The following is a 25,990-nucleotide window of genomic DNA, read 5'->3' on the forward strand; positions in this document are numbered from 1 at the left end:
AATGTGACGACTATACTGGAATTGAAATAAAAAAAAGAAATATGCAAGCGTGTAATGGAATTTATATAATGCTGCTAGACACTTGCATATTCACTATATATTTGTATTTGAGTACAATAGTTACATTAAAGTGACACTATTCCTATTTATTCCTGTTATTTTCTGTTTGTATAATAGTTTATATAGTGCCCTTCTGTGGTGTGGTCGTTTGGTAAAAGTGTCAGCAGAGGTGGGCAGAGTAGCCAAAAACTGTACTCAAGTAAAAGTACTGTTAAAGTAATTACTCAAGTAGAAGTAAAAGTAGTAATTTATATTACTTAAGTAAAAGTAAATCATCTGCAAGTAGAGTTACTTCATCTGAATTCATTTAATAACATTGGCAGATGGGTTTGACTCTCTCTTGCATCAGTATATGCAGCTCTGTCAAAATGAGAGAATTCTGGGATATATATGGATGGGGGATGATATAAACATGTACAATCTTGTACATTTGTATGAATTAAGCCAATATTTGGCCTCATGAGCATCCCTCTTCAGTGTCCAGTAGTAGTCTGCCAACATAGAAGGGACTTTCCTCAGTACCAATTTTCCATAGGCCTACTATACATAACGGTATGTGAGTATAATTGGTTCTAAACTATTTGTTCTAAGTAAACAGATGAAAGCACTTTGGAAGTTCACGTATGCTAAATAGCTGTAAATATAATGGAACAAATGAATACGGTTGATGGAGAAATTCTGAAAACATTTGGATTCAGCATGCAAAAATACATAATAGCAGATTTTATTTGCTCTAGGTCTCTCCTGCTTAGTTCATGTGTTATGATTAAAAGCTAAAGGCGGTTTTTCATATCGGCTAAATATTGTGCATATAACAAGTCACCAGCATCACATTGGATTTGATCACTTTGTGAGCAGTTCATGGGAATATTCTGAGCTCTTGCCCAATGTCACTTTACTAGACATTTTACTTTTGGTTATATTTACATTAGTCGAGCGATTAGTGAGACTGGTTAGCTAGCCAGATATCCGTGCCTAGCTAACAACTGTACCTGTATGTGTTTGAAAGAAATATTCATATGTAAAATTAATGACAAAGTAATTTTTATAACATTGAAACTTTTATAATCTTGAAAACATGCCTTAATATGTGTGCATTGCTGCACACCATGAATTCTGTTCAGCTGCTGCATTACTTTTTCTATTGCTTTACAACTTACTTTTTCTATTGCTTTACAACTACATGGCTAGTTAGCCTTTTTTTTCTCAGAATATAATTGATATTGGACCATATTTTACTTTCATATTAATAATGTACATTATGAGAGAGCATCGATTTCACACACGCCTTTGGGAAAAGGATATATTGTGAGCTACTTTTCATCAATGTAATCATTGGAGTCCTATGCCAGAAAATGTACCTGATTGCTGTTCATTATTTCGGTCTACTATCCAGCTATCCAACTTACTAAAGCAAAGTTCAGGGATTTCACCAACCCCCACACTTGACAGGTTGTGACGAAACATATAAAATGTAATAATTATTTGAAAATGTAATGGGAAACGCTGACAAATGTAATGGAGTAAAACTACATTTTTGAGTTTGCTAATGTACTCAACTAAAAGTATAAAGTACACTCTTTTAAAACAACTCTTAAAAGCACAATTTGTCCAAAAGGTTACTTAACTAAATGTAACGGAGTTAATTTAGGGCATCACTACCTACCACTGGGTTTCAGTGGTAGTGTTTTCTGAAAAAATTAATTCAACTGAAGGTTTGTTTTGAAGTCTTTTCTCTTGAACATAGAAGAAATCTGCACAAAGTTTGGATCTCTTTGCAAAATTTGACCGCTGGGCCCTTGTTACTGTTAAACAATATTCTGTTCATCTGTATGTAACCTATGCGTGACAAACATAAAAGTGTTGTCATGTTGAAATAAACTGTGCCCGTTCCACACTGGTTTCCTTGTATTTGCATTTTTACTTAATCATATTTACTCTTATCAGCTCGTACACATTTCATTCAACAATAGTTCTGTAAGTACAATTTGAGAGAACGAAGCTCCCACTAGTTTCTTTTCTTTCTTTTGATAAATATTATTTTGCTCTCCTGCTAGACTCAAAGACTCTTTCTCTGATGTCTCTCCATTGCTCTTCTGTCTTTCTCTCCGTTCCTCTGCTGTCTCTGTTAGGTTCGTTGCTGTCTCACTCAGTTTCTCTGCTGTCTCTCTCTCCATTCCTCTGCTGTCTCTGTTTCTCCACTGTCTGTCTCTCTCTGTTCCTCTGCTGTCTGTCTCTCTCCGTTCCTCTGCTGTCTCTCCGTCACCCTGCTCCGTGTGTCTCAGCCTAAGTCAGTTAAGTCGGTGAGGCTCAGGTGTTCTCCCTTGTGGCACTTGGAGATCACCACTCATTATTCTCCTCATCCATCCCCCTCCGTGCCCGCATGCCCATGCCCATGCTCAGCAGGTGTAGCTCAGCATGGAATGGCTCACCGCCACAAGTTACAGAGTCTGCCGAACCCGTTGTTCGTAACGCCAACCGTTTTTCGCTTTTCACCATCTTTTCTGGGGGAAGAGAGATGATGAGGAGAGGAGCGTCAACGAGCGTCAAAGACACAGAGAGAGACAGACAGACAGCGAGAGAGAGAGAGAGAGAGAGAGAGAGAGAGACAGCGAGAGAGAGAGAGAGAGAGACAGACAGCGAGAGAGAGAGAGAGAGAGAGACAGCGAGAGAGAGAGAGAGAGAGAGAGACAGACAGCGAGAGAGAGAGAGAGAGAGAGAGAGAGACAGACAGCGAGAGAGAGAGAGAGAGAGACAGACAGACAGCGAGAGAGAGAGAGAGAGAGAGAGAGAGAGAGAGAGAGAGAGACAGACAGCGAGAGAGAGAGAGAGAGAGAGAGAGAGAGGGAGAGAGAGAGCGAGCGTGCACGCGGGAACATTCTGTAGCTTGGCGCTGGCCTGTCCCTGGATGTCCTCCCTGACCAGCACTTCAGGTGGCAGAGCTAAAAAGTGCAGTGCCACTGATCCTGATAAGCACATTTCCCACTGCTCCCTGCGCAGCAGTCAGCACGCCGGAGGGCCGACTCTCCGCTCCCACGCTCTGCGCGAGGCCAAATCACTGGCCTCCGGCCGTTGCCATCCCGCCCCCTATCTCTGCCTCATAAAAATGACGGTGCTACCCTGCTGTTGCTATCACTCAGCACTCCCAGACCACCATCCAAAATGGCTGCCGGTTGGCTGCCTTAGCCTTGCCCGAGTCCACTGGCTGATAAAGGCTCTCTCCCTGGCTCCAGCCAGGAACACAGCCTGTCTGCTTTCCCACTTCACCTATGACTTGGCTCTGAGGCATGAAGAGGTGTCTCTTCTTTAAAGACCAGTTTTAAGTGCACAGGAGAGGTTTATTATTATTATTATTTAGATTATGTGCCCTTTTTGTGTGTGTGTGTGAGATTCACTGTAACTTGAAATTCTGATCACATTTTGTGCTAATGCAATGTATTTCTATGTATGTTGCTCACTTCTGGTGCTCCTTCTGTGAAAGAAATGGGATCTAAATCACTTTTAGTTGACCACCATATTTGTCTCACTCTACAAATTGCATCTGAAAGCCATACACAGATGGCTGGTAAAATTAATTTTGGAAAATTACATTTCATATGTAGATTGCTCTCAGTTTAATGATTGGGATTACATTTTAGTGTGTTCCTGGTGGGTGGGGGATTTGGAATGCTTACTTGCATTTTTCGAGTGCGCGTGCGTGTGTGTATGTTTATGCATAGCATTGACCGAACGGGGTTCTTACTTTACGCAGCATACTGGCATTGGCTGCAGTGAGTTTATATGCATGTGTGTGCGTGTCTGTCTGTCTGTCTCTGTGTGTGTGTGTGTGGTGTGTGTGTGTGTGCGCGCGTGTGCGTGTCTGTCTGTCTGTGCGCGTGCGTGTGTGTATGTTTATGCATAGCATTGACCGAACGGGGTTCTTACTGTACGCAGCATACTGGCATTGGCTGCAGTGAGTTTATATGTATGTGTGTGCGTGTCTGTCTGTCTGTCTGTGTGTGTGTGTGTGTGTGGTGTGTGTGTGTGTGCGCGCGTGTGCGTGTCTGTCTGTCTGTGTGTGTGTGTGTGTGTGTGCGCGCGCGTGTGCGTGTCTGTCTGTGTGTGTGTGTGTGCGTGTGTGTGTGTGCGCGTGTCTGTCTGTCTGTCTCTCACTTTCAGTTGAGAGTAAAAGCCTGTGTCCAATGGCCTGGAGCTCGTCTCCTTCCCCTGGAAGCTGTTCAGGCTAAATTACTCAGAACAGTACCTTCCTCTCCACCCCCAAACACTCCAATTTTCTGCCTCTTATGACACAGATGCAAGCTATACTTTTGGCCCACAAGCACAGCAATCTGCAAGAGAGCAGCGGTGCCAGGCAGCGAGTCCGAGAGAGAGCAATGGGAGAGGGGGAGGAGAGACGAAGAGTTGTGCAAAAGGAGGAATAGAGAAGGACATTCACATAAAACCGAAAGCAAGCGTGTGCTCAGTTCGTTAAAGACTAGCAAAAACATTTAAACAGGGTAGATGCATAAAAGTAGTGGTCTGAAAAGGAGCAGGCAGTGTGCGAGAGGTAGAGGACAAAAAAAAAAAAACACAGAAAGAGAGGGAAGGGCGAGCGTCCCTTCAGGATATCCGTACAAGCCTGTATCCGAAGGGAGGACGGTGGGGGAGGGAGTGGCGGAGGACAGGCTTGGCTCCTGTGAAATGCTCCTACCTTCCCGTGGGGTGGCAGGAACCTTGAGAGACTGGGCGTGAGGAATGGGCCGACCTCCAGCGCGGAACACTTCAACATCACTCACGCGCCTTTCTAGGTCTCCCCGAGAAAAGCACTAAGGCAGCAGTTCCTGTTTCCAAATTACATCCCAGCAGATAGTTACTGAAAACCTACCCACGATTCCCACACCGTGCCCACCTGAAATGAGGCTGTGGATGCCGAGCCAAATCACAACTGATTGCCAAAACCAGGCCTTGGCATTTTTGTAGGCTAAAATATAGGCATATGGTGCATTTCCTTTTTGTACGTATACAACCAAGAACAATTTGAAGCAGGCAGGCCTGGAGTGTCCAATCAGCATCTTTGTGTCCAGTAATCTTCTCTCCCCAAGGCAAGGTGGAGCCCAGGCCTGCTGAAGGGCTTTCAGTCCCAGCCAATATCACCCTTATTCTGTTAGGCACCAGCGGGGCATGGGAAGCCTGTAAGCACTGGAGGCAGCCCGTCAATACTATCAGCATTGGCCCATCCTACTGGCAGAGCAGGCTGAGGCAGGGGTAGGAACAGAGGCTGAGGTCGAGGCAGGGTAGGAGCAGCAGCAGGGCAGAGGCAGGGTTGACTGGGAGTTACGAAGCACAGGGCTACCCATTCGCAGCTGGCTAATATTGAATTGGAGCAGCAGGTGGAGGGGGCAGAGTGCAAGGTGCATGCTGACTGTGATCTGGGCATTTAAAGACGGGATTCATGCATAGTGTCTGCTGCCTTTGTCTCTCCACAGCATGCCCGCGGGCTGTTCGGAGTGGTCTAGTACACTCTCTTTTAGAACTGTGAGTCAAACAATTGTTGTCAAATCCTCCGTGTGCGCTGGTATGCTCTCAGCTCTTCCGAGCGGATGCCAAGTGTGCTAGCGAATTGTGCAGTACTGGTCTCTTACAGGCTTTTAAAAATATGGCCTTCCCACAGCCCTTCCCACAGCAGAAATTCAATAAAACAATAGTCTGGATCCCCCAGTCAATTAAAAAAATAATCATGAAATAAACAGATGAATCTCCTTCTGTGATGCTTGCTGTGATGAATGGTGAGACGCTTGTAATAAGTGGCTTGTTTGGGAGAGACACGGCTGCAGGATGCCATTTCCTCCCTTCGTATCCAAAGCCAAAATCTGGCAAAACATCCTTCCAGCGTGCAGGGGTGTGTGACCTTGCTGGCAGGAATGGAAAACAGGAGAGTTTCCATTCCTTTCCAATTTTCTTTTCTCTTATATATATAGTAATTAAATTATTGGTTGATATGTTGAAATATGATGACCAGTGTAAAGTGGCGATATCTGGGGGTTTGCTTTTTTACCAGTGAAGATAACACTCAGTATTTTTAGCAAGCTGGCTAGTCCAGTCTGGTGTCAGTAAAATTACAGAATACAACACTGTTCTCTTATTTCAGTAATGAGTCCACAAACTCTTTGCGGTATTGGAGAACTGTAACTGCTGATAAGATTGGAGTGTTTAGAAACATAACTGAAACAAATGAGAATATTGAAAAGCACATAACAGGAATAATTATCTTATTCACACTAGTGTTCAGGCACTGAAAACAAGACTGCAAATATGAAAAGTTGCCAGTATGAACAAAAACAAGTAAATAAATACTCTAGAAAGAAGGCCCATCTTAGCTATAGCACTTCTTCTTGTAAAGTGTTTGTTGTTTTGGTAATGCGGGCAGCATCCAACAGAAGATGCCATGGCAGTGTTGACATTTCTGGGTGTTTTAGCAGTCACATTATCTCTAGCCTTTAAGAGGAAGCCATTGACATTTATCACCCACTCTTCATATGCGCTGATGGAAAATAATCAGTATTAGTATGCAGGCTCAGATCCTAATGATCTAATTAATTCAAAACCTTTTCATCAAGTCTTATGCTGCAGCAAATGGCTGCACATGTGACAAGCACTTCAGAGCCCATGAAGGCATTATATGGACAGATTCAAAGAGGCCTTTTCAAGTACTGTTGCCTTTTCTGGTCAAGACTCAAGGAGGTAAGCATAACAATATTTAGTGGTTAATCATTTATGTATTTTCTTGTCTCTGCTACTAATGATAATAAAGTCTTCTGCCTTCGTCAGCTAATTTTGACATCTGAAATATTTCTGTTGCTGCAGAAGCTTGCCAGTTATTTAGTTGATTTAAAATTCCACAGTAAAAGTCCCTGTGTCCACAGGATCTTTCCCTCTCTCTTCATCCCTTGTCTGCTTTATTCCTCAGTTGAGGTTGAAGTTTCGAGTGAACCTCCCCGTCATCACCCGATGGCCGCCAACTCCTTAGGAACTTTGCCTATTATTCCACCCCAATGGCCTCCTTCCTGGGTCCTAACAAAGCCATTTTGTCCAGGGCAGGGGGGCTTTGGCTGGATTGTCGTTTTCCTGCGCCGATCTCTCCCACACCTCCACCTTCCATAAATGGCAGGACATGATGAGAAATAAATAAGCACAGTTCATGCTGTAAATACTCAACAACCTGCTCTCCCCTTGGTCAGCCAGGGACACATTTCCATCATGTGCACTCTACTAGCACAACAAAATAACAAATTATGCTTCAATTGTTTCGTTCATCTGTGGGTTACATATTGATTGTTTGTCTAGCCTCTGAAGGGGTGTAGCGGGACTTGCAAAGCACTGGACTGTAAAGCTAGGTTCAGATAAAATTATGGTGGGGAAAATGGCCAAAACACCTCCTACCTCTCAAGAGGCCATTGGATTTTCTTGCTTAAACATTAATCATATTGAATGTCCTTACTAGCTTCGTTTGCATGTATTCTTGGCAAGCAATGCATGTAGTAAAATTGAGATCAGGATTATTCAAATGCTATTACCATATCCTTTACTCTTATGTTAGAGTTAACAATATGCTGTTGTGCTGAGATTGGGTTTTAATCAGGCAGTAGGCAGAATCACAGAGCCTGTTTGTACTGGCGTGACTCAGAACCATCGCGGAGAACATCAGAACAATGTGTTGTCAATGAAGTCTTCATGCTTTCTACACCATCTTGATAGTAACAGTCAGGTTTTTTTCATGTTTGATGCCAGGGTAAGACAGAATTCTTTCCAGATGTCATGATGAAACTCATGACAGCTTGATTCAAGACTACAAAAGAAAATATGACTTTGTATTTTGCAGCATGCTTTGTACAAAGGCATGTAAGCACAATTACCGGGTGAATACGTGAACTTGCAGTCTTGTTTTGTTAGACTCAAATGATAATAATATGTGGGCAGACATTAATGTGCTTTAAAACATCTGAAATAGTTTTATATTACACTGTATCTTTCTCTTGCTCTCTCTTTCTCACACACTGTTACGAACCCCAAGAACAACCATCAGCTCCGCACAGCCACGCCCACTCGCGTACACCCTCAATCTGACTCACCAGAATTCTACCGCACACCTGATTCCTATTCCCCTCATTATCTACCCCTTTATAAGCTTCTCCTTCCCTCTTACCAGTCCTGAAGTTTTGCTTCTATGTGGCGTACCAAGGGTTTCCTCAGCCTGTGTGCTTTCCCGGTTATTGACTCCTGCTTGCCTTCTAGACCTCATCTCCTGCCTGACCCTCGGACACCTCCCGAACGCTACCCTGTGCATCAACCTCGGACCGACCCAACCATGCTTACCCATCTTACTACACGTATTAGTTTGATTGCTAAAATAAAACCTCTGCAACTGAATCTTCTTTTATGTGTGTGCATTCATTACAGAATACTTCGCCATTTCATGGATCCAGCAGAGGTACGAAACAGACTGGCCCATCAGGAGGTTTACATAGCCGAGCTATGTGAAACCAATCAGAGGCTTTAACAGGTAGTTTAACACTCCTTCGCCGTGTACTGCAGTTACTCATTGTATTCCCGTGGCCATTCCAGAATGATTCGATGGCTCTCCAGATCGATGCAAGAACTTCCTGATGCAGTGTTCCATATATTTCTCTCATTATGCCATGCAATTCATCACCGACAAGGACCGTGTACAGTTTGTTTTGTCACTACTGACAGGTGAGGCAGGTGCTTGGGGAAGCGCTCTCTGGGATAGCCAGGACCCAAAATTAGTCAGAGACGGAATTCAACAATCTTTTCAAGGCTTTTTTCAATCATCCTGCAAGTGGTCGGGATCCCGGACCTATTTTATGTGAGATACGACAAGGGAGGCGCACGGCGGCTGACTACGCTCGAGAATTCCGTACGGTGGCCGCTGGCAGTGGCTGGAGTGAGACGGCATTAAAAACCATGTTTTGTCGTGGAATTTCTCCGGGACTCCAGATGGAACTCGCATGCCGAGGGGAGTCGACTACGCTGTTCGAGTTTATCAAACTCGCTATTACTGTGGATAACCTACGATGGACCCATCAGCCATTACAACGTGCACCCCGCCCCCGTACTTTCGTACTGGAGGATTCTAATGACGGATCTGGCGAAGTCCCTGAGCTGATGCGAGTGAGTCGCTCACGCCTCACCCCCCAAGAACGTGCCAGATGATTCGCCAGTAGATTGTACCTATACTGCGGCGCTAATGGTCACTTCCGCGACAACTGTCCTGTCTGTCCCCATCGCCGTCGAGAGAATGGGAGGTCTCCTACAATCAACACACCCATAAGGACATCTTCTCTACTGTATATAACTCATCAGCTTACACTCCCTGTGGTCCTTATGACTGATGGTGACAGTGTTTCTCTCTCTGCCTTGGTGGATTCCAGTGCAGCAGGGAATTTTCTGGCTGTTGGATTAGCTACGTGACTAGGAATCCCTAGAGTCAAGTTAAATCCCCCACTATGTATTTATTCTCTTAATGACCAACCTATAGGTGAGGGTATAGTCCGACACAAAACTCTCCCGGTCACGCTAAAGATTGGGTTGTTTCATTGTGAGTCAGTTCAATTTTTGCTTCTGCCCATGTCCCATGACTCCATCATCCTGGGCTTTCCCTGGCTGTCGACCATGACCCTTGCATCTCTTGGTCCTCGGCTGAACTAGTATCATGGTGTGAACACTGCTTCCAAAACTGCATGTCTTTGCCAATCTTCTCCACTACGGTCGAGAGCCCTGAGCCGCCAGCACTCCAGTCTATCCCTCAGCTCTGTAGAGCCTTCTCAGATGTGCTCTCTAAGGTTAAAGCGACTAAACTCCCGCCTCATCGAGCTTGTGATTGTGCTGTAGAACTCCTTCCTGGAGCTCCCTTACCCTGCAGATTTAAGCCTTACCCTCTTTCCCGACCTGAAGAGGCAGCACTGGCTTACGTCACTGAGTCACTGCAGCATGGTTTCATATGGCCCTCTACTTCACCAGTCACTGCTGGATTCTTCTTCGTGGAAAAGAAAGGAGGAGGTTTAAGGCTGTGCATCGATTACCAGGCCCTTGACAAGGTGACAGTAAAGTATTCCTATCCTCTTCCCCTCATCTCTTTAACCCACAAATGACTACTAGGGGCTACCATCTTCATGAAATTGGACTTACGTAACGCTTACAACCACATAAGCATACGTGAGGGTGATGAGCGGAAGACAGCATTCACCACGACACGAGGCCATTTTGAGTATCTAGTAATGTCATATGGGTTATCTAATAGTCCCTCTGTTTTCCAGGCATTTATGGATGACATATTTCAAGATATGATAGATAAGTCCCTGATAGTTTACATAGACGACATCCTCGTGTTTTCCCGATCTGAAACGGAGCATGTGGATCACGTAATGGCCGTCCTGACGCGTCTCTGGCAACATCAACTGTATGCCAAGGCTGAGAAGTGTGAGTTCCGCAGTAAATGCATCTCTTTTCTAGGGTGCACTCTCAAACCGGAAGCCCTCTCCATGGACCCTGATAAGGTGACTGCTATACAAGGTTGGCCTAAACCCATTACCGTCAAGGAGTTGCAACGTTTCTTGGGTTTTATCAACTTCTACAGAAGGTTCATTCTGGGGTTTGGCACCATAGCTGCTCCCCTTTCGGACCTCCTCAAAAAGCAAAGCAGAAAGCAGCTTCAGTGGACCTCGGCCACGGATCAGGCTTTCCTAACCTTGAAGGGGGCCTTTGTTTCAGCACCTGTTCTCCGTCAGCCCGACCCTTCTCTTCCTTTCATTGTGGAAGTGGATGCTTCTGATGTGGGATTAGGGGCAGTTCTGTCCCAAAGACAAGGCACCACACCTTGACTGTACCCTTGTGCTTTCTACTTCAAGAAACTACAACCCGCCAAGAGGAATTATGATGTAGGGACCCGGGAACTTCTCGTGCTCAAACTTGCCCTAGAGCAATGGAGACACTGGTTAGAAGGGGCTGAACGTCCCTTCTTGGTGTACACGGACCATCGAAACCTGGAGTACCTAGAGTCAGCTCGACGACTCAACCCAAGGCAAGCTAGGTGGTCGTTGTTCTTCTCCAGGTTTAACTTCACTGTGTCTTATAGACCTGGTTCCAAGAATCAAAAGGTGGATGCCTTGTCACGCATCTATGATAAGGGGGAGACCAACCCAGCTCCAGAGACCATCCTACCTAATAGCTGCTTCCAAGCTCCCATACGATGGGGCTTCCAGCATGACCTGGAGAATGCTTTGAAGGATGACCCTAGTCCAGAGGAATGCCCCCCAGGGAAATAATATGTTCCAGCTTCCCTCAGAGGAACATATGTAATAGACTCCATCTTATGTAATGGACATCCCGGTATCACTTGCACCACATGCATGTTGTCCCGGAAGTTTTGGTGGCCCTCCCTTCCTGACGATACGCGTGATTACATAATGTCTTGTGCAGTCTGTGCTCAGTCTTGCACTCCTCACACTCTCCCTGCTGGGAATTACATCCCCTGCCTGTGCCACATCGCCCTTGGACTCACATCGCAACAGACTTCATCACGGACTTCCCTGCCTCTGATGGGAACGCGGATATTATGGTGGTGGTGGACAGGTTTTCAAAAATGTCACCTCATTCCTTTTCCTCACTTACCTACAGCCTGGGAAACAGCCGAAGCCATGTTCTCTTTTGTGTTTCGCATATTTAGTCTAGCAGAGGAGATTGTGTCTGATCGTGGTTCGCAATTCACATCGTTAGCCACAACTATGAATCTCTCCTCAGGTCACCATCCCAGGTCCAACGGAGAGGTTGAATGTGTTAATCAAGAGGTTGGAAGGTTCCTCCATCAGTACTGTACTTCACAAACAGACTGGCACAAATTCCTCCCTTGGGCAGAATACACCCGCAATTCACTTGTGCACACCTCCACTCCGCTCACCACCTTCCAATGTGTCTACGGTTATCAACCGGCCCTCTTCCCGTGCGATGACTCCCCCACTGACATACAAGCATTGGATCAATGGTTTCGACAGAGCTCTCAGACATGGGAGGTCGCCCACGTCCACTTGCAGAGGGCTTTACGTACCCGACAAATTTGCCAGTCGTCGCTGTAACCCCAACGTAATATTGCATCCTGGTCAGAGGGTCTGTGTCTCGACTCTAAACATGAAGCTCAGTCTACCCAGCAGGGAACTGAGCCCGTGGTACATCAACCCCTTCAAGGTGCTTCAGCATTTCAATCCCATATGCTATAAGATGCAGCTCCCCCCCAGTATAGGATGAATCCCACCTTCCATGTGTCCCTGTTGAAGCCTGTGCACTACAGTCCGGTGTCTGCAGCCACAACCCCCATCAACCCTCCCACCCCTGTTGAGATCGACGGTGAACCGGCTTATGCCTAAGTATTGCTTCTATGTGGCATACCGAGCGTTTCCTCGTCCTGTGTGCTTTCCCGGTTATTGACTCCTGCTTGCCTTCTAGACCCCGTCTCCTGCCTGACCCTAGGACACCTCCTGAAAGCCACCCTGTGCATCGACCTCGGACTGACCCGACCATGCTTACCCGTCCTACTGCACGTATTAGTTTGATTGCTAAAATAAAACCTCTGCAATTGGATCTTCTTCTATGTGTGTGCATTCATTACACACACACACAAACTTACTGAATCCTGACCTCCACCTGCTACCAGCGACAGGCACCTGGACTGGGCGTAGTTAGGCCCGCGCTCCTGGCTGCTGTAGCTGTCCTGTCATTCCTTGTCCATTGACTCCTCACCCTTCACACATTTATTGCATTATTGTGCAGTATACTCTGATCAGCATTTGAGTGCTTTCCTCTGAAGCCCATCTATTGTGCTTTAACCCTTGACCACTGGAATTCTCTACAGGCCAGGGAAAGTGGTTGTGACCAGCAGCTCACAGTCCATGGGTGCTTCCATGAATTTAGTGTGTTTCTCTTTGCTTTGATTTTTGTTTGTATCCCTGTTGTGTGTGTGTGTGGGTGTATGTGTGTTGGTGTTTGTGTGTGTTTGCTTATGCATGCAAGTGTGTGTGAGACCTATCCAACTTATATGTCCCTAAGTACCAGACTCTGGATCTGGCTTCAATGTCTGATATATGCTGTACACGGTCAAGTTGAAATTTGAGGCCCGCCCAGTCAGGTTCTGACGAGTGGCAGCGGGCCGACCCCTCACTGCTCAAGTCAATCAGCACACAAGTCTCCACAGCAGTGGGCAGCTGTCCAAGGTGCTGGCTGGAGGACAAACAAGCACCAGCACCCTGGTATTGGACAGCAGAAGCAGCATGGTGGTGGACGAGGCCGAGAAACAACACACGGCTGGTGGCCTATAATTAGTCCACCTGCACACACTCACCGTGATGTCTCCAACTGCCATAAGAACACCACTTCACAACGCGTCCAATGACTGCCACGCTCTCGGGATGACTGTGTTAATGTGTGTGTGTTCTTGCTGTCTTGGATTTTTTGTTTTGTTTTTGTTTGATGATCTATTGTAAATGAAGCACTGGAGTTTGGCATAGGGGTTTTAGTTCTGTTCTTTAACCACCATACCCTGTTTTCCTCCTACCAATGACAGAAATAGGTGTAGATGAAGGTTTAATGTGCATGAAAGCTTATTCATTTATCTGACTCTAAACTTTTAGATAATTTTAGTAAGAGGTCAGAGGAATTGCCTCCATTAGAGATAACTCAGTGCAGGTTATATAAAATCTACTTAACCAACTTTACAAAGTTCCATATTGCTAAACAGTCATAGCTTGCCTATACAGAGAACCTTACTGAGGAGTTTAGTGTAATAAACAGGCACTGCAGAAATCTGATACTTAATAGAACATTGGTGCTAGCATACCCAAACCATTATCTGATGTTTAATACTATTTTGGCCTACTGTAGATGTATCCAAGAGAAAACATAGTGATTAACCAGATTTATTAATTAACCAAAAATACATTCATATGATAAAAATAACTTTTCTAAAGCAAAGCAACAAAAAATAGCATAACTGAAGCTATACACAATGCAGGATGCCTTGAGGTTGAGAAGCCCTCTGCAGAACTGTCTTCCCCTCTCTTACCTCCACTAGCATATCAAAATAACAGCAGTTATCAAAGCCAGGTGAACCAATGGGAATCAGAGAAGAGGTATTCACATACAAGATGTCCCCCTTTGAGGGTGGGGGGGATACATAAAAGAATACATTTCCTTTCAGGGGTTACATATTATACTATGCATCCTGCATTAAGTGAACGTCTTCGGCTCTACTGAAGTCATCGTCAACAGAAAAGGACATACCCAAAATACAAATGGTCAGTTTTAATCCACTTCTGTGGGAACTGCTTGAGGCACATATTCCCAGCTGTGCCTGTCTGTTTCCTCCGGAGACAAAAGGGCTACCATCTGTTAGCACCCATGGCTCTTACGCAGGACCAGCACATCCTGCATCCCCTGGAGGACCATCACATTCTGCTATCCCTACATTGCTGTGGCTTAGCCACCTACTAGCACCTCACAACCTGTTCTGTGTGTGTGGCTATTACTGAGCCACACACACACACACACACACACACACACACACACACACACACACACACACACACAGTGTTTGCATAGAGCCCCCCCCCCCCAAAAAAACATACATCAACGTTCTAATAATAAAAATGTACAAAAATGAGCAAATTTAAAATGTGAGCAGTTCCTCTTGCACCTGATTTACTCTGCCTCTCCTCTCTCCCCTTATTAATTAATATTGCACTCGAGCCTCTGTTGATGAGGACCTCGTAATGAAGAGAGAGAGAGGTAATGATAACTCATCATCTCATGCAAATCCCTCGCTGGCTCAGTCTGATGCCAGCTACATACTTTTAGCAAAGCCTTCAGAGTGCTTTGGAATATGGTGCTGGGTCCCTTAAACAAACAACTCAAATTTGAAATGTCAATATGACTGAAAGGCTGGCAGGATAGCCACGCTAATTTAAGGCTTTAATCTCATAATGCTGACTTGTTTAGGCCCAGATAATGTTTACTGAGTAGAAGGAGAAAGTGATTGTTGATATGGGGTGAGCTAATGGTCACAGTAGGGCTAATAAAGTGATGGGGGCCAGAGTAACGTGGCAGTGCTCCACGGATGTGTATGCTTACAGATGAGAAATATCAAGAGAAAATCATAGTGAAGTGATCCTGTCACACTGAGTGTGTGTGTGTGTGTGTGTGTGTGTGTGTGTGTGTGTGTGTGTGTGTGTGTGTGTGTGTTTGTGCCCTCTGTGCACATGCATTTATGGACAGGCAACAGATCATATGTAGGACTGTGAGTGTGGGTGGGCATTTCTGGGAGGACGTGAACTTTTAAGTAGGCCGCCTTATGCCAGCTGGGTCATCGGTTCTCTTAGCTCTTCAGATGATGTCTTTATCCTCCTGGCCTTGTAGGTCACATCAGCTGTGGGGGAGGCAGGTGCGAAGTGCAGGAGGACAGGACGTCTTCTGCAGGTGTTCCAGGTCTCCCAAAGGCCAGTGGGGAATATTGCGGCATGCCGGGCTGCTCCTGCAGCAATGCTGCCAATGACTCCCAGCTTATCTAATGTACAAAAATATACCAGTCAGCATGGAAATGTTGGAAAGCGAGTAAACAAAGAGCAGAGTTTCACCACAATGACAATGCCGATAGCCCGTGCAGCCTTTGCTGGGGGGTTGATAGTGACAATAATACAGATGATGTGGGATCCAGTAGAAGGCTTACTTATGCTGAGTTTTCATTTTTGGGTTAGAGCTACTCATTCAGCCCCTCGAGTAACTCCTTTAGTGGTTTAAGGCCTTGCCAGCTACTCTGAAATGCAAAAAAATAAATAAGTGACTTATTTATTCCTCACTCTCCTCCTCATGGCCAGCGGTGCTGCTCTGGCCGCACTTGCTCTATTCAGAGCCGGTAAGGTGTGTGGCAGCTTTGCAACATAAAACTCATTCCTTCAGCTAGGGCACGCTGATGACGCAGAAGGGCAGCCAGTCAAAACGGATAGGAAATGAGTGAGAGTGAGGAAAGGGCCACGTGTGGCAGCAGGCAATCACCAGCGTCTCAGCCCGTAATCGAACGAGGCAATTTCTCTAAGTAAAATAGCGTGAATGATGAATGTGTGAGCTTTTTGGATTTCGCACATGAGCTCAGCGCTCAGCTGTTTAGAAAGGAAAGTATCAGTCCCATCAGTGGGGATTTTATCTCAAACATGAATACGCACACACACACACACACACACACACACACACACGCGCGCACAAACAAACAAAGACACACACACAAACACACATGCATATACACACACACACTTGCTATCTATCACTCCCTTTCTATCTTTTAAGGATGATTAGATTAGATGGAATATACTGTGTATCACACATAATAGAATGCCACATAAGTCTTGTACGCATGCTGAAAGAAAAGGAGAAAAGTTATCAGAAAAGTTAATCTACTCAAAGTTTCCCAGCTTTCAGAATGGTTCTTGTCCCGTTGAGAGCTTCCCAGGGATCAACATGGTGAGTGTTGTCCTTGACTTATACTTGAAGTGTTTTTTCTTTATTGGAGCTTTGCACCAACATCTGCTCCAGTCAGGACAGTGGGTCAGTCTTTCACAATTAGAAAAGCACACCATGTTGAGAATAACTGCAAATGCACCCAACTGAGATATTATGCCATAAAATATTTAACTGGAACCTTTGCTATGATGGAACAGTTTTCTTTTTATCTTGCTGGTCCATAACAACTGACTTCACAGATTCATTAAATATCACCTGTGGCTTTGTTTCTGCTTGTTAAACATTACAGCGCACACCAACAATTAAGCTTTCATGTTGGGAGGTTCAAGTGATGACGTTTTCCATGGCATAGATCATTTATTGATATTCTTTAAAGCTAGGGTTCATCTTTCACAGCTATCTGGAAGGTTCTAAAAATGTACAATATTAAAAGCCTCCTCAGATAGACACTTACAGGAAGGAGACACCAATCTGTGAGATGTAAGATGAAAAGGCCTTTTGTGAGCCATATAAAAGATGAGATCTCACAGAGAATGTTCTCTATAAATGGAGTTGCCATCAAATGGACACTTAGTGAGGAGAGTGAGAGAGAGAGAGAGAGAGAGAGAGAGAGAGAGAGAGAGCTGTGGCAAGCTCCTGTCATGTCAGAGACGTCCCTGTGCTACTGGCGTGGCAGACAGTGAGCATGCTAAATCGTGACTTCGTCATAACACCAACGCGCCACTGTTGTTCGTCACTGTTGGCACAATGGCCCTTACCTGTTTAATTTCCCAAGGGCCCGTGGGGAACGAAGCGTTTTGATATGAGACTAAATCGAGTGGAGACGTGTCGGTCTGCTGCGCTAAAGATTTGCCTTGATTGATGACTAGCGACAGGATACCGATGGGGGTCTGTTGTTAGCACATCTAAATGCATGGTTACAGCGCTTAGTCGCCGTTTAGATCCACACCATTCCCTTTCATCAGTGATATGTCTAATCCCCGAGGGAAACCGAGCGGCTCAATCTCCGTTAATTGGTGGAACTTTGATCTTTTCTCTATCGCTTTACGTGGGGATATGGCATAAGGAAGGACATAATAAGAAAAGAAAAATGAAGCATAATGCATATTGGGAGAAATTAATGTCTTTAATGGGGGAGTTTGACCTTGCCAGTGGAAAGAATTAATTATGTCGGCTGTGTTTATTATTCATAGATATGGTGTTGTTATGCCAAATAAGACAGACCTTATGTTAGACTGAGAGAGAGAGAGAGAGAGAGAGAGAGAGAGAGAGAGAGAGAGAGAGAGAGAGACTTTTGACGTAACCTTTTGCTATCATGGTTTTTGATTCTACATGTTTCGCACTTCCTTGTGCATGAGGCTCCCACTGACTATTGCTTATGTTGCTGTTATTTATTTGTGTATTTGTTTGAGAATGATAAGCTGCAAACATTTTAGGTCAAATTTTAGGTCAAAATGCCTTTTTAGTTCATGGGTTTAAAGTTGATGAAATCAACGATTTACATTCTTGTATTTGCATTTATGCAAGTATTTGATTCCTGTAAAACTTGAGATTTTTTAATGATGCTTATGAAATGTTTACATATGTGTTACGTTAGTGGCAAACAGTGGGTTCTAGACTATGTCTCTCCCAATCCCAGAGCTCTTGTTATTTATAAAAACAATAAAATACTGAGAGCACAACAGCTGGGTTTTAATCTCAGTAACAACTATATCATTTGGGAGACGTTTTCCTAACCTTCTACTATTTTAACAAGCAACATTATTGGCCCAAATGACTATACTATGTTTTGGTGAGCAGGAAAAGGTGGTTGTATTTTTCTTCATATTTAAAGATGTAAATGGAAATTCATGACATGCGGGCGGGCTGGTAGTGCGCCTGGACCTTCCAGTCACGTGGCGCCTGCTGTGCTTGTCGTAAGTGCGATGAACAGAAGAAAAGGAGCACGTTCGCTGCACTGCACACCCACACCCTCCGGCTGCTCCAGCTCCCGACGGGCTGATGGAGGCTACGGGTCGCTGGCGTGACGCATGGCTAACCCATCACGTATCCTCCCATACGTGAAGAACAACGATGGGGCAGGGGCAGTGTACAGACCACGAAAGCGAATCGTTTTGGAACACAAATGAAAGCATTTCCACATTGCAGGTGCAACACAGATTTCGTTTCACTTATTTTTTGTTTTGTTTTGTTTTTTGTTTCACCTTTGGTAAAGGAATATGACGCAGAGCTGAGGTGATTGTCTACTCTTCTAACAGGCTGAAAAAATGCACATGAACAAACAAGCATGACTCCACGACATTATTTGCTTGTACGAGCGTGAACAAAAATGCAAAATGAAACCTTTAACCTTTTCACCCCGAATATTCTCAAATGTTTGACTAACCATACAGAATGAACTGTTAACTTAAGCTTTAGTTGCAGGTTGAGAACAAACTAAAAGATTTAATGATCACCAGACTCTTGGACTTCAAAAGGCTTTCTGGTGGAATGTGCGGCGCCAAACTAGAAGTGCTCACAGAGGAGGCGAGGCGGGCATAAAGGCGGGCTTCTGAAGGATTCTGAAGAGGCGTCCATAAGCCCACATCAGAGAGTGCCACGCCCCTTCTGTGGCGGGAAGGATGGAGGCATTTGCTGCTTGGCCTTTTCGTATTGTTTCATGGGGATGGCCGTTGTAAATGCCAGGGTCTCTCGGCAGGCTTTTGAGCCTCCGGGAGACGAGGTCCAGGACTTTGATCTCGCGTGGAGGGGGGCTCCCCACAATAATGAGGTAGTACTCAGTGTGCATCGCAGCCATTATCGACACAGAGGAGCAGGATGGCCAGACCTCCTGGGAGGCACTGCTCACAGCTTCGCAATGCCTCTCCAAGCAGAGAGGCAAAGGACAGGGCCCTCGGTCAGTGGATTGTTGTGCCTCGTCATGGCTGTGAAAGTCTCAAGGAAGCGATGTTTGGTATGTTCATAAAATGAACTCGTTACAGCCTCTTGAAGGGCCTGTCTTTGCTTGCATCTGAGCCTTGTGTATTCTCAAGGTCATTGCTTCAGTGACAAGGACCATCCATTTCTAAATACCATATGTCTGATTGCGCATGCACATAATTTAGGATAGTGGCCTGCGTGAGAGTCCTGATGTATGGCCAGTATATTCTCTCACTATCAATATTTACACCAGAGACAGTGGTCAGCATTCATCTTCTCCCTCTTGCTGCTTAGAGAAGGCTAAATTAATTTCCTCTGGGAAATTAACCACTGATTCTATGCCATATAAATCCACCTCTTACAGTACATTGAATTACCCAGTCCACCATCACTTATTTACAGGCAAAGATATATTTTATTGCTTTGCCAATTATAATATATTTTGAATTATACAATGGTGCTGCTTAAAAGGCTTTGAAGAAGACAATTTACTACCAGGTCCCTGCTGTTGTTTTGAGCAATGGTGAGAGTGTTTTTATTCCTGAAGCATTCAGCATCACACATGTTGTGCCATTCAGACTGCTTTGTAAATCAAGATTTGGGTGCACTGGAGAGAAGCAGAGGAATCTATTCTAAAGTGGTCTCAGGACATTTTGACACTGGGAATTACTTGCGACTAGATCTTACTTGAAGGCCTGGGTGCACAGAGTATTGATTGGTGAAGGACTCAGATGATTACTCTGTTCACTGCCTAATGTATTCACTGTTGTAGTAATCTGTTTTTCCATGTTTCCAGAGCTCAGTGCCCAATAGTTGCAGAATCTTCAATAGAATCTTGCATGCATGATAAATTTAATATACACCAAGGACGAAACATTGAAATGTCAGACTTCTGCTGTTGTAGCCAAGTGATTGTATGCACAAGGCTTCTAAGGCCTTTGTACATAATACTATGGTGCATACATAGAAAAAAGTCAGAAACATCTAATAAAAAAAAAAAAAAAATTGAAAAGCATCTTGGTACCATTTTGAAGTTTTATGATGCAGGTACATGATTTGTTATTACACTATGGCCTATGAAACCAAAAATTTAACATGTATCCCAAAATAAAGTATTACATTTTTCATTTAATATGTTACTTTATAAGGTCATTCGACTATTTTAACTAGAGTTAGAAAATAGAAATGGCAACTGTAATGCTCCCTTGTGCTGTACCACTTGTATTCAGTCTTTATCAGTGTTTGCTGTTTCAATCAAATTACATTAATCTAGTTAACACACATGCACACACTCACTCGCTCTCTCTCATACAAACACACACAAGCACACATCTTAATCATGGAAATGCTAATTGTGTAATTGAGTTATTGTCTTTGAGATTAACCTCTTGGCGTGAGATGTAATTAGTGGTAACTGGGTGTGTCAGTTTAATACCCACTACAACATTAAGGTTAAGGGAGATATTAATTCCCCAATGACAAATTAAATAAACCCATTTGACAAGCATAAATGTGAATATTTTACTTTGACACCCCAGACATAATACAGTTAATGTCAATGATGTGTCCAAAATCATTGTAGTTTCTTTTTGCAAACCAATAATGTAGTGAATCCCTTGTCACCTAAAAATAAGATAAATATATACATTGATTGATTAATTGATTTAATAGCACTGGCTGAGACACAATAAATATTCTTAAAATTAATAAAAATGAATCAAAAGCTAATATATTGAGAACTAAGCATGCTGAGGTAATATTTATGAAAGAATGATTTATTTTCTGAAAACATTGTTCAAGTAAGGAATCATACATGTATTACACAGCTAATTTTTTGTAGTTACTCAGATGCTTTCAGTTTCACTAAAATTGAAACAAAAAAAAGGACAAATTTTCCTTGTCATTGCAAAACTATCAATTCCCAGCAAAGTGTTAACAGGTGGTGGCTTAATTCAGTTTTATTTGCTGAAAGGAACAGATCGGGCCTGTGCAGCTAATTGTCGAAATTGGAGGCAATAATGGATATTTGTGTTTGGAAGAGAACAGGCGAGCACCTGTGTTCACAGAATGAGGATGAGGCAGAGAGCGAGGGGAAACAGGATCTGCCATGTCAGTCTAGACTGGTTCCATTTGGGAACTATGGAAGTTCAGATTTAACCACCAAAAATACTCAAATTAGCAACTGATTAGATGTCAGCCCTAATCTGTGTGTCATTTATGGACTTTTGAATGGAGCAAACTATGATGAAAATGTGTGATTGTGTATGAAATGTGCACGTGAGTGAGTGTATGAGTGTGTGTGTGTGTGAGTGTGTGAGTGTGAGTGTGTGTGTGTGTGTGTGTGTGTGTGTGTGTGTGTGTGTCAGTGCCTAATCAGGCTAAAACCTTTACCTTTAAATCCTTTTCACGTCTTGGTCTGAATTCCATGGTGGATTGCAAACTGCCCCACTGCTATGCCACCACTGTCCCTCGGTGTGCTTGTAGAAGACTAGCTGAGTTGCACTGCTGATGCAATTTGATTTATTTTGTTGCTTGTAGGATTTGATGCCCTAAAAGCCTCTCTCAGTATGAGACTGCTCATCAGCAGGAGGGAGCAGGCTGTCTCATGGAGAAGCTCACCGCTTGTTTGCGGTCATGCTCGAGCAATAAGAATTCTCAGGGCACCAGACCTTTAAAACAGAGAGACACAAAGTGCATGGGCATTTGCTGAAGCAGGGTGTTCAGAAAGAGTAAGCAAACTCTGATTTTGTCTTGCTGGAGTAAACAGACGATCCTCCGAGACCTGAGCGAGTGGCTCTCTAAGGCAGAGTGCAGGGGGAGTGTAGATATGCATTAGACGTGGGATTGTCCACTGGGGCTTGCATAACAGTAGGTTGCTGGCACCATAGCGAGACTTGCTGTAATTCATTTGGCTTCCCTTCTGAACGGTATGGCTAGGAACCATCTTTAGCTCAACTGAAGTTGTCCCATGATAAAATGCGGCCATCACACATGCCTGAAAGACTGCAGACAATTAGAAATAAGCACATCGGTCTCACTGTGTTTTGCATCAGGAATTAATTGTATTTTAATATATTTTATGATAATGGATGACACCATATCAGTGCTTTAAAAGTGCAGGGACCATGGAGAAGGCTCCACAGAGACTGAAAACTTGAAATAGGGTGTGCCTCCATGCCTGTGTGTGTGTGTGTGTGTGTGTGTGTGTGTGTGTGTGGGCCTGTGTGCACGAGAGAGTGACCATTGGTGGCAAAGTCAGTGTTTTACATGGAAAGCTAGTGACCAAGATGCCTTTGCATTTCATTCCATCCTGTCCCAGTTTAGTTGTCTGCATATTGAGCTGACTTCTGTTCTTTTGTCAGTCACAGTGGAAGATTTTAATCAAACATGTCTTCACAAGGTCTGCAGTCCAGGGTGAGCTACAAAACGACACCCCTCCCACACTCTTTAGTAGGCAGCCCATATTGGCTGAATCAAGCCTGGGGTTTTGTGTGGATATTGCAGTGACAGCCCTTCTGAATAAACTCCTTAAGCCAGTTCTCTGCTGTAGGGACCATTCCTATCCTTATTTTATTATTCCTTATTATTATAATACTTTATTATAACTATTGTGCTTTTATTCTCACCATACGCCTTAACCATTTTGATTATTTTAGCCATTTGAATGCATCTGACAATGCTTTGCAACAGTTTAATTTATGCATTTTTGATCGCCATGTCATTAGCATGTGCTCACAAGAGTGTTATTGTGCTAGCCAAATGCTGATTATTCTTAAATAATGGATATTGTCCCATCCATCTGAAATGTTGGCATGCTTTCATTGTCATTTACTGAACTAAATCTGCACCTGAGGCTGCTTGCAAAATGGCCTCAGACTGGATGGCGGCTTGCACCCCTGATAACAGATTAAAGAACTCAGTTGGAGAACAAAATACATGAAGGAGAGGCAACAGATAAGCAGTGTTCAGAACATTTTGTCAATGGCTATTGAAATAATGAAAACATGGAATTGATAAATTGAGAATATATGCAGTGCCCCTGCCCATTATACTTGGTAAAGTGTGGCAGTGAAATGTGGAAATCCATTGCAAAATTGAAGCTTCATTGTATGTCATTGTTAATATTGCACAAAACCAAATAATACTTAAATAGCTAAAACACTCAGAAGAGAACTGTTTGACATCAGTGGGGATGTTTGAGCCCTTTTGTAACTCAATGAAAATACAGTAAAAATTAAAATCAGTGAGTGTGATTAAATCTGACAGTTATTAACTACAACTTTAGGCATGCAACCGGGTGGCCCAATATTTCATTCACTTCTATGATCATATGGTGTCTTTGAAGAGGGCTGTGTAATGTTGAGCGGTAAGGAGGTGGACGCGTGTGCTGAGAGGAGCGAGATTTAATAGGAGCAAATCCAAAATCAGGGTCGTTTAGGCAGTCCAGGGTCACAGAGCCGACACGGAGAGTACGAGGAAACATTACAAAACAAAAACACATGAAGGCTAACTAGGGAAGCAGGCTAGGAACTAAGGCTAGGGAACATTCAGGACTAGGAAACACGATGCCTAAAATAAAGACACAGAGCACAAAGCAACAACAACCCCCAAACAAAGACACAGCGAAAGCAACAAACAATAAACAGCCACAACCAAGGCACACAGCAGGGTTTAAATACATGAACTAGAAATGAGGGACAGGTGTACGCAATCAGTGTGAGGACAAAACGAAACTATGGAACAGAACAAATCACAAGACATGGAAAACACAGAACATGGAAGGGACTGATCGTGACATACTAACACAAACCTAATCTTGCTGATTAATTTGACAGGAAAAAAGCAGCAATATATTCAGTTTGGTCTGTGTCTGATTCAAACAAACAAACAAGCAAACAAACACGCAAACACATTTCCCTTTTAAACAAGTGGCAGAGGATTACATAGCTGTTTTAAAGGCAGCAGTTTAAGGAGTGAAGGTGACCACATATTCAGCTAAAGTTGTCTGTCTTACCTAGACATACATAAGAATACAACTGAGCTAATCTCCATGCATAAATGCTTGTATGGTATTGGCACATATATCCTTTTTTGGAATAATCAAAAGCTTTTTTATCTAGATATGGGGTCATTTTAAAGTCATGTCTTCACTGTGATTCTTACAATATGTGCTTTTTCCTAGTGGTTATAAAGTCGTTCTGGTAGATTTTTTGTTTTACAAAACAACATAAAGCATTCGTGTCTCCTAACATGATATTGTGTAGATGTGGTGTCATGGGAACATGTTCTAAGCTTCCTTAGTCATGACTCCACCCACCGCCCCAGCTTACCTATATCCTGGAACACCTGTCACAGGATAATACAACTGTATGAGACACCCCAGCATCTCTAGGTTCTTGAAGACTCCAATTCCCATCATTCCCTTTCCCTGTCCAGCTCTAGACGTGCGATTCCTGACATTCCTTCAGGACATTCCTGATGCTCTACCACTGCATTGCTATTACCATACCTGCCTGTGGTAACATTTCCCTGGATCTCTGCTCTAAGTGGTCCCTGGTTCATCAGTTGGTTCCACTTGTCTGATTAAACTGTACGAGTGTGGGAGAATATGCATGTGTATGTGTGAGTGTCAATAACCAACATGATGGATAGTAACTTAAAGCAAATGTGAAAGACCTGTTCCTGACAGATGATGTAATTACTCCCTGGAGAGCTCAATGGTTCAGAAAGCGATCTCTCGGGATTCACTGGTGTAGACAAATACCTACACTGGGGACCTGGACTTTTACTTTATTATGGGTTTATGGATGAGTTGGCAGTTTATAGATATTTGTTGACTACGGGACTGTGTCTGAGTCCACAACAACAACAACAACAAAAGTCGACAAAACTTCTCTGCAGCCCACACTGTGACTTTGGCACTTACCTTCCTAACCATACACTTCACTTGCCGTAACCCACATTACCATAGCAGATACTTTAAATGAAGTAATATGATAAGACTGCCCGTGTCTCTTTGTAAATGAGCACTTCGAGGGAGGCACTTAACCTGACGGAGTGGGTGTACAGGTTAAATGGAGCTGAAGCTCGCTGAGCAGGGGGGCAGGCCGCAGGTTGCTAACCCTGCTTGCTCTGCAGTCCTGTCTCGCCGGCTGGCTCTGCATGCTGTTTAGTGCTGGTGCAAAAACAAAGCAAGACAAAGCAATTATCAGTGCTAATTTGGGATGCAGAGATAGATGGTCCCGATGAACTGTGACATGCATCAGGGTGGTTTGGAGTGCACTAGAGTCAAATGTGTGCAGGGAGCAGGCCTTGGTGACATCACACTCTTTGCCGTGCTGAAGCTTTGTCCTGTCGCCCTGTTGTATGAACCATTTACACATATGAGACTAAACCTTGTTTAAATCATGGAATGTTTTAAACATTTGAATTTTTCCAGAACATCACCACAAATCTT

The 25,990-nt window shown here is 43.9% G+C and overlaps 1 pseudogene; it reads left to right on the forward strand.

The window, feature by feature from the left end:
- The first annotated feature begins 10,400 nt into the window (after positions 1 to 10,400).
- On the forward strand, positions 10,401 to 10,937 carry LOC145643540 (uncharacterized; annotated as a pseudogene).
- Positions 10,938 to 25,990: the final 15,053 nt, after the last annotated feature.

This window comes from Electrophorus electricus, chromosome 13 (genome assembly GCF_041902795.1).
Source record: "Electrophorus electricus isolate QZ-2024a chromosome 13, ASM4190279v1, whole genome shotgun sequence".
NCBI lineage: Eukaryota > Metazoa > Chordata > Actinopteri > Gymnotiformes > Gymnotidae > Electrophorus > Electrophorus electricus.